Below are 8,239 nucleotides of genomic sequence, written 5' to 3'. Positions count from 1 at the left end.
AAGGTCTTGCGTTTTTTATCTATCTATCTATCTATCTATCTATCTATCTATCTATCTATCTATATATATATATAGAGAGAGAGAGAGAGGATTTTGCTCTAGGGCGCATGCACTCACCAGAAAGACAGAGAGAGATAGAGAGACAGAAAGTGAGATCACCCCCAGTGGGGATGGCCACACTACAATCCATTCTTCTCCATTCTCCTCTTGGGATCTTGGGTACGTACACATAGACGCCTGGCGTAAGGGTAATTCACCGAGTCCGGGACTCGAACCGCGGTCGACTACATAGGTCGACTACATGCACATAGCGACATAGCCATTACGCTAACTGCTGGTCCTGGTCTTGCGTTGTATTACAAGAAGTAATACTAGTAATACAATACATAAAGCAAGAAGTGCCATAACGTTATTCGATGCTCGTGTTCAACAAAAGATGCATATTTTAAAAAGCTTTGGAGAAAACAAAAGAGGAATAACTAATAGACCAATCAAATACTAAAATACCACCCAATATAGGCAGAAAAAGAGGAAGGAAGGAACAAAGGACAGATGAGTGAATTAGAAAATGGAAGTTAACCTTTACATCCAAATAAACAGACCATATCAATCAAAAGAACAAAGGTACACGTGAGGTCTTCATGCAGAGCAGGTGGGCAGGGCTGGGCATTTAGAATGCAACTAAGGCCAGCTGGAGCCCGGCACTAACTGGGCTCTGCTCCGCCGAGACCCGGGGACGCCAGTGCACGTGTGCTCGGCCCGTCCAACCATGACCTGGGTCGGCATGACTGACTGATCCCAGCCAGCCTCTTCATGGAATCAGACAGAACTTGGACGGCTGTGCCTGGAGACCCACTGTCAGTTTAGGGCCGTGCTCTTCTCTGACCCGAATGTCTTGAGGAAAGTGAAATTCCAAGCAAAGCTAGAACGTGGATACATCTAGAACATTGAAAGGCTCCAGGCAGATTTTAAGAGGATGTGTGATGACAAAATAGTTCCTGTGGACAAATTAGCTAAAGGAAGTTTCAGGACAATTTTAATTTGCTCAGCAGTTCAAGAAGTTTTTGATGCAAACTCTGACGGAAAAGCCTATGACCCCGTAGCTGCCAGATGAGATCAAGGAATGGCAGAGGCTTCTCCCTTGTTGCTCCATCTTGAATGAGCCAAAGAAAGCTCGGCGCTAGCAGTTCAGCCTCACAGATGCCCCCTGTCAACATGGAGAACTACGGCGCCACCTAGGACAGCCCACGGCGTGGTGCACAGGAACGCCAGTGTGGGCAGCGGGGTGACAGGGCAGACGGACTGACGCCAATAGGTCAGAATATTCTTTTTTTAATTTAATTTTAATATTTAATATTAAAATTTAATAATAAATTTAATTTAATATTTAATTTAATTCTCTTACACAGAGAAAGAGAGAGAGAAAGTGAGAGAGAGAGAGAAAGTGAGAAACCAAGCCACCAGGTCCAAGCATTGAACCGTGGTCAGCCATGTGGGAGTATCCAGCGCCTTAACCACCATGCCGCCTGCTGGTCCCAGAATATTCTAACTTACTACTGAAGTCTTAGACCTAGAGAGGGATTTCTGCTTTGGAAAGCTAAGGAATGTTGAACCGATTTGCCAGGAGATCAAGGAGGAAATGACCTCGCACAGGATTGTAGACATTCTCCATGCCATGGTCAGAGGCCTTGGGACCTGATGAATGGGCCCAGGGGGGCGACTAGAAGAGTGTGAACAGCCTGGACCGGCAGAACGACCTCTGAACTCCTTGCTCCAAACCACGTGCGTAACTGTCCAATACTCCCTCTCGTTACTTTTAGAGGACTCACTGGTTTCTTCTCATAAACGAGAAGGACCCTTCTTACAGTGCACTGTGCAGGGGCTTCACGCCCGGTCCGGTGAGACTGAGCGAGGCGCTTTTACCTTGTAGCAGAGCAGTGTAGACGTCTATGTGGTTCATGCAGGGAACGAAGAGGCTGACCGTGGGGCTCGCGTGGGTGCTGGTCACATCGACTGCTGGAGGAGGGTTTTTATGTGATACACTGGGGTCGGGGCAACCTCGGCAGAGAGACGTAGTGAGGACCAAATCGAATGTGAAGTTAATGCGGACTCTTGGTGGAGAGCACCTTAGTGGATAAACACCTTAGAAGGAAATGAAGGCTTTTTTGTGATGGGTTTGCCCCCAGAACACAGGTGTCGTGAAAACCACCGCTAAATCGAAACCAGAATGGGACAGGAGACGACTCACATCAACATCGTCATCACCGGACATGTAGATTCGGGCAGGTCCCCCACGCCGGGCCATCTGATCTACAGATGTGGTGGGACTGACCAAAGGACCATCGGAACATTTGAGAAGGAGGCTGCTGAGACAGGAAAGGCCTCCTTCAAGCATGCCTGGGTCTTGGATAAACTGAAAGCGGATCGTGAGCATGGTATCACCATTATCTCCCTGTGGGAAACTGAGGCCAGCAAGTATTATGTGACTGTCATCGACGCCCCAGGGCACAGAGACTTCATAAATACACGACTGCAGGCCCATCTCAGGCCCACTGTGCTGTCCTGAATGTCGCTGCTGATGTTGGTATCTCCAGAACGGGCAGACCCGTGAGCGCCCCTTCTGGCTTACACACTGGGTGCAAAACAACCAATTGTTGGTGTTAACAAAATAGATTCTACCAAGCCACCCTCCAGTCTGAAGAGATACGAGAGAATCGTTAAGGCAATCAGCACCTACATTAAGAACACTGGCTACAGGGAACCAGCAGTTAGCGTAATGGCTATGTCGCTGGACTCCCACGGAGTTGACCGCGGTTCGCGTCCCGGACCCGGTGGCTTAAAACTCACGCCGGGCGCGTGTGCGTGTGTGCCCAAGATCCCAAGAGGAGAATGGAGGAGAAGGGATTGTGCCAGTGTCTGGTTGGAATGGTGACAGCATGCTGGACTCAAGTGCTAATATGCCATGGTTCAAGGGAAGGAGAGTCACCCGTAAAGATGGCAACGCCAGTGGAAATGCAGTGCTTGAAGCTCTGGAATGCATCCTCCCACCAACTCGTCCAACAGGCAAGCCCTTGTGCCTGCCCCTCCAGGATGTGAACAAAATTGGTGGTATCGACACTGTCCCTGTGGGCTGGGCGGGTGTGTTCAAACCTGGTATGCCGGTCACTTTTGCACAGTGTGACAACCGAAGTGAATAAAGGCCATTGAAATGCACCATGAAGCTCTGAGTGAAGCTCTTTTAGGGACAACGTGGGCTTAATGATTACATCTCTGGATTCCCACATAGTCGACTGTGGTTTGAGTCCCAGACCTGGCAGCTTAAAACTCATGCCCAGCACGTGTGCATGTGTGCCCAAGATTCCAAGAGGAGAATGGAGGAGAAGAGACTGCAGTGTGGCCATCCCCCTGGGGGGGGGGATTTCTTACTTTCTGTCTCTGTCTCTCCAGTGAGTGCACACACCTTATAGCAAAAATTTCTAAAAAAAAAAGATGACCAGTGTGGCAATGTTGCTGGTGACTATAAAAATGACCCACCAAGGGAAGCAGCTGGTTTTGCTGCTCAGGGAATTAGGCAGAACCAGCCAAGCCAAATCAGTGCTGGCTACGCCGCGGTACTGGACTGTCACACAGCTCACATTGCTTGCAAGTTTGCTGAGCTGAAGGAATAGACGGATGGCCGTTCTGGTAAACGCTGAAAGATGGCTCTAAGTTCCTAAAATCTGGTGATGCTGCCATTGCTGATAGGGTTCCTGGCAAGCCCATGCGTGTTGAGAGCCTCCCTGGCCATCCTCCTCTGGGTCGTCGTGCCGCTCATGATAGGAGACCGACAGTTGCTGTGGGTGTCATCAAAGCTGAGGACGAGAAGGCTGCTGGAGCCGACAAGGTCATCGAGTGTGCTCAGAAAGCTCCAAAGGCTGAATGAATGTCCCTAACTCCTGCCACCCCAGTCTTACCCAGTGGGGGAAGAGCAGTCTCAGAACTGTTTTTCTCAATTGGCCATTTCAGTTTAATAGTGAAAGACTGCTTAATGATAACGGTGCATCGTAAAACCTTCAGAAGGAAAGGAAAAGGTTGTGTGGACAATTTTTGTTTTGTATGTGGTGGCTTTAAGTTATTAGTTTTTTTATTTTTATTTATTTTTTTTTTTTTGGAGAGATTTTCACTGTAGGGTGCGTGCGCTCGCCAGACAGACAGAGAGAGACAGAGAGACAGAAAGCGAGAAATCACCCCCCAGGGGGGATGGTCACGCCGCAATCCCTTCTCCTCCATTCTCCTCTCGGGATCTTGGGCACGCATGCACACGTGCCCGGCGTGAGTTTTCAGCCACCGGGTCCGGGACACGAACCGCGGTAGACTACGTGGGAGTCCAGCGACATAGCCATTACGCTAACTGCTGGTTCCCAAGTTATTAGTTTTTAAATCAGTACTTTTTAATGGAAACAACTTGACCAAAAATCTATCATAGAATTTTGAGACCTGTTGAAACAAAGTTTAATGAGAAAAATACAGAGAGTAAATTATGCTTTTGTATTTCGAAATATAAAGTGTGACATGACAAGAGGTCACGTGTGTGGCGTTGTATCTGGGAGGAAGGGCAGATCTTGGTGCCTGGGCTGGGCCTCAGGGCTCCTGGGTGCTTGAATCTTCATGGGCTGAGGTTTTGGCCCAAAGGCAAGTCAAAAAGGTTGTTCTGTAAGGCTATTGGTGCTATTGGCCCACCGCGTCCCTGCTAAAAAGCAAGAGGCACTGTTTCTTTAATGAACGGAGGGCATGTTTCAGTCCAGAGATGTCTGAGTTGATTTTTATGGATAATTTTTCTGATAATATCTTCAATTATCCCTCAAATTTCTCAGCGTTGTGTGTTTTTGGAAATAAGGTGTGTCTAATTTTTTAATCTAACTAGTACTTTCTGGAGACTTGAGCACATCTCTGGAATTGGAATGGAGTTTATGTCCCATTTTACTACGGAAAAGGCTTCTATTTAACGTGTTTCTCTTCTCCCCTTCCCCAGTAGGCACTCCTCCTCGGCTCCTTGAAGTTTGCTGCTTAGAGCTGGAAGCAGAGCAGACAGGTGACCACATGCACCTCTGGTAAAGAGTGACCAGAAAGGCCACCGCTACCCTGGGGTCGGCGAGGCTGGAGTGCTTACGGGGCCCATGTCCGGCGTGCTGCACTGCCACTGGGACGCCGCCAGGGCGCGAAGGTCTTTAAAGGTACAATTCAGTGTGTACCCCTAAATGTTCGCTCTCCTTCTCATGTGTATAGCACCGTGCGTGAGTTAGCTAGTGTTTAACGTGCCTGGTTCCTCAGGTCCCCCTCGTCTGCTTTGCCACTGCCCTGCCGAGCCCTTGTATTTGGTGAGATTCCGCAATGTGTGTCTCCCTCTGCTGAAGTGGTTCAGCCTCTCATGTACATGTGTGATTCGCTTCTGGCCCAGCCATGACATCATGCTCTGGTACATGTTGCTCCCTGATAGGCTAAGCACACGCGGGAGGCCCAGGTTCGAATCCCAGTCGTCCTCAAAGCCAAGTATGGTGGCACATGCCTGTAGCCCCAGGTTCTTGGGAGAAGGAGATGGGGGATTGCAATATAGTAAGACCCCATCTAAAATAAAGAAAGAAAAAGCAAAAAGAGAGAGACTGGGACTAACAAGGTGATGTGGAGGTTAAAGGGGCTGGATCCTACATGGTTGTCTGAGCTATTTGAGTCCCATACCTGGTGGCTTGAAAAACACCCCTCGAGGATGTCCACACATGCTCAAAATCGCAAGACAAGAATGGAGAAGGAATTGTAGCATGTCCATCCCCCCGAGGATGCTTTCTCACTTTCCCACCCTCTCTCTGTCTCCAATGACCATGTGTGCCCTGCAGTAAGTAAGTAAATAAATAAATAATTTATCTAAGCTTGTACTTTAAGAATCTAAGGGCAGGGGCCAGCAGATGACATAGTGATTAAGGTTCTGAACTCCCACATGGTCGACCACAGTTCAAGTACCACCAGACCCAGCAACTTGAAATCCATGCCAAACCTGTGTGTGTGTGTGTGTGTGTGTGTGTGTGTGGTGTGTTTGCGTGTGTGCACGTGCACACATGCAAAATCCCAGAAGGAGAATGGAGCAGAAGGGACTGCAACATGACCATCTGGCAGGGAGATGATTTCTCACTTTCCTTCTCACTATTTCTCTCTGTCTCTCTCTAGCAAGTGCATGTGCCCCATGGCAAAAGCCTTTTAAAAAAGCTTAAACAAAAATAACAAAGAGAATCTAAGGGAGAAAAAAAAAACAGATGAAATGAAAATAGTAAGTAGAAGGAAAGACATAACGGGTCAGAACAGAAAATTAAATAGAAAATACACAAACAATGGATGAAAATTTATGAAACCAAAAGTTTATTCTTTGAGAAGTTCAATGAAATGGGTAAAGGTATAGCGGGGCTGATCAAGGAAAAAGAGAGCCAGCCCTGTGGCCTGATGGTCAAGGGAGCTGGATCCCACATGGCCAACTATAGGGTTCAAATCATGGCCCTGGCAGCTTGGAAAGCAAGATCAATCCTCCAGCCTCCACTGGTTTTTGCCACTGGGGAGTCGCCCCTGACCACACTCTGTGGTAGAGGCTGAAAGACTGGAGGACATAACAGCACTGAAAATAGTTAAGGACACTGGGACAAAGTGGAAGGAGGTGGGAGAGGGGGAATGTAGAGAAGGAAATTTGGGAGAAAAGATAGAGAAGACATTTGTGGGACACGGAAATGATTTATTACCTGTTGATGATGACGTGTGGCATATTCTTAACTGGACTGGTCTGAGGTATAAATCGTGCTGGGTAAATTCTTTTTGCAATCTAAATGGCGTATAGCCATTGAACACATAAATAATAATAAATAAAAAGCAAGCTGGGCATGTACGCGTGTGTGCCCAAGGTCCCAACAAGATGGAGGAATGGAGAAGGGAGTGTGGCATGACCGTGCCCCAGTGGGGGTACTTCATCCCTCTCCCTCCATCCCTGTCTCTCTGTCTTTCTCTCTGGCGAAGGCATGCGCCTTCTGGAATTATTTTAAAAACAGAAAAGAAAAAAATAAAGAAAATGCAAATTGCCAGTTATCAAAAAGGAAGAAGCGATGTCACTCTTCAGCCTACACACACTCAGAAAATAAAGAAATAGTTGGAGACGCTCGATGACAAAAAAAAAAAAAAAACCAGCTTAAGTGAAATACAGAAGTCCTTTGATGAGCATGTGTGCCCCACAGCAAATAAATAAATAAATAAATGAAGTAAAAAAGAGAGAATGGTTGAAGGATTTCAAAGTTTCCAGCTCTAGATTTTCACTCCTTTTTTTTTTTCTTTTTTTGGAGAGATTTTCGCTATAGGGCACGTGCACTCGCCAGACAGACAGAGAGACAGAGAGACAGAAAGTGAGAAATCACCCCCCAGAGGGGGTGGTCACGCCGCAATCCCTTCTCCTCCATTCTCCTCTCGGGATCTTGGGCACGCACACACACATGCCCGGCGTGAGTTTTAAGCCACCGGGTCTGGGATGCGAACCACCGTCGACTACATGGGAGTCCAGCGACATAGCCATTACGCTAACTGCTGGTTCCCACTCCTTCTTTTTAAACCTACACTTTTTCTTTGTCACGTTCATGTTTCCCATTAAACCCTTGGACATGTTTATAAACATTGTTTAAGGTTCATTGTCTGAATGCCATCATCTCTGTGGTTTTCTGCTGAGGACCAGCCTCGGTGGGGGTGGGTTGGCTCGACGGAGGCGATGCTGGAAAGAAAGGAAGACTAAGGTCTCGGTGCCTTTTCATGCATGTCCTCGGCTGGACACTCCCAGAGATCGCTCTCTGAGGAGTGACAACGGTTAGGAATCATCGTGCCTTTTTATTGAAAATGCAATACATGCAAGTAACTGGGAGAGGGGCTACATGTACTAATTATCAATTCATAAAGTTTTAACAATAGGAACCATTCAAGGTTTGATTAAGGGCAGGTCTATTAATCATCGATACAGTTCAACAATTGTTTGATTGATGAAAGCAGGTTCCTGGTAACTTCAAGCAGTGCAGTTTCAGGAAGCAGTTCCAGCAAGCAGAGTTAACTATCAACCGATGTTCAGCAGCAGCCGTCTTATGATTACTAAAAGAAAATCTCAAGCATAGATATTAGTTCTTATGGATTTTCATAAAGAATGATACTTATATAATTCTATAGGGATCTAAAACTTAAGGAATCCTAATAT

At 47.1% G+C, this 8,239-nt stretch overlaps 1 pseudogene; it reads left to right on the top strand.

Moving 5' to 3' along the window:
* The first annotated feature begins 1,761 nt into the window (after positions 1–1,761).
* LOC102477753 (elongation factor 1-alpha 1-like) lies at positions 1,762–3,922 on the top strand (annotated as a pseudogene).
* The last annotated feature ends 4,317 nt before the right edge of the window (positions 3,923–8,239 follow it).

Source organism: Tupaia chinensis, unplaced genomic scaffold, assembly GCF_000334495.1.
Source record: "Tupaia chinensis unplaced genomic scaffold, TupChi_1.0 Scaffold146961_1, whole genome shotgun sequence".
NCBI classification, from domain to species: domain Eukaryota; kingdom Metazoa; phylum Chordata; class Mammalia; order Scandentia; family Tupaiidae; genus Tupaia; species Tupaia belangeri.
Note: the sequence above shows the minus strand (reverse complement) of the source record. Positions and strands in the feature narration are given on the sequence as shown.